This window comes from Phalaenopsis equestris, unplaced genomic scaffold (assembly GCF_001263595.1).
Source record: "Phalaenopsis equestris unplaced genomic scaffold, ASM126359v1 Scaffold188124, whole genome shotgun sequence".
Lineage (NCBI taxonomy): Eukaryota > Viridiplantae > Streptophyta > Magnoliopsida > Asparagales > Orchidaceae > Phalaenopsis > Phalaenopsis equestris.
This window is the reverse complement of record NW_018208073.1, coordinates 1-735: the sequence shown is the minus strand read 5'-3', so window position 1 is coordinate 735 and position 735 is coordinate 1. Positions and strand designations below refer to the sequence as shown.

Genomic DNA, 735 nt, shown 5'->3' with positions numbered 1-735 from the left:
CGACACGTGTATCCCACAAGACGGCACGCGCATCCCATTCTCCCCGTAAATCCCTCCGAAGTGCCAATCCACTTCTCCGACGATAGCACAGAGACTGTTTTCAACCCAAAAGTCAGCGTCTTCCTGGACTTTACAAAGCTTTTTTGAATGAAGGCAAGTCATCTCCTTCTAATCTTAATCCACTGTGTTAAAAGATCTCTTTTTTCTTCTTTTCGCAGCGCTTCATTTCACTTTTCCAGGTGTTTCAGTTCGGATAACTATTAAGGGGGTGGAATACTAGGGTTAGGGCTTTCGGCTGGATGCAATTTCGTACCGGGGAATGCAGATGGCTGCGGCGCATCAAAGGTCAGTGTATCTCACCGCCCTATCTCAGGAGATCGAGAGGAAACTCCAAAAGGTGAGATTTCTTGTTTCCGATCAAACTATTTGCAGCTACAACCGTTTGTTGGGATTTGGATTTGGTTTTTAAGGAACGAAGTTCGTGGGAGTTCGATTTGGAAAACCTAAAAACCTAAATGGATTTGTTGGGCTTGGATTTGGCTGTCTCTGGTTTTCATTTTGTTGGTGGAAGAGATCCTGAGTTGATAGATTTTTTGATACTGTGTTTGCAGGCGCTGAACTCTCCGTCCCAAAGGCTTCAACTGTTGCAGCAACTGTTTGCCGATATAGCGCTAGAGATTGATGACCGAGCAAGAGGTATGGATAGATGCGTTTTTAGAAGTTTGCATGCATGCC

At 45.0% G+C, this 735-nt stretch overlaps 1 long non-coding RNA gene across 1 annotated transcript; it reads left to right on the top strand.

The window, feature by feature from the left end:
* The first annotated feature begins 243 nt into the window (after nt 1-243).
* On the top strand, nt 244-696 carry LOC110034460. The gene is made up of 2 exons (XR_002295061.1): nt 244-397; nt 612-696. It is a non-coding gene; the product is annotated as an uncharacterized LOC110034460 (long non-coding RNA).
* Nucleotides 697-735: the final 39 nt, after the last annotated feature.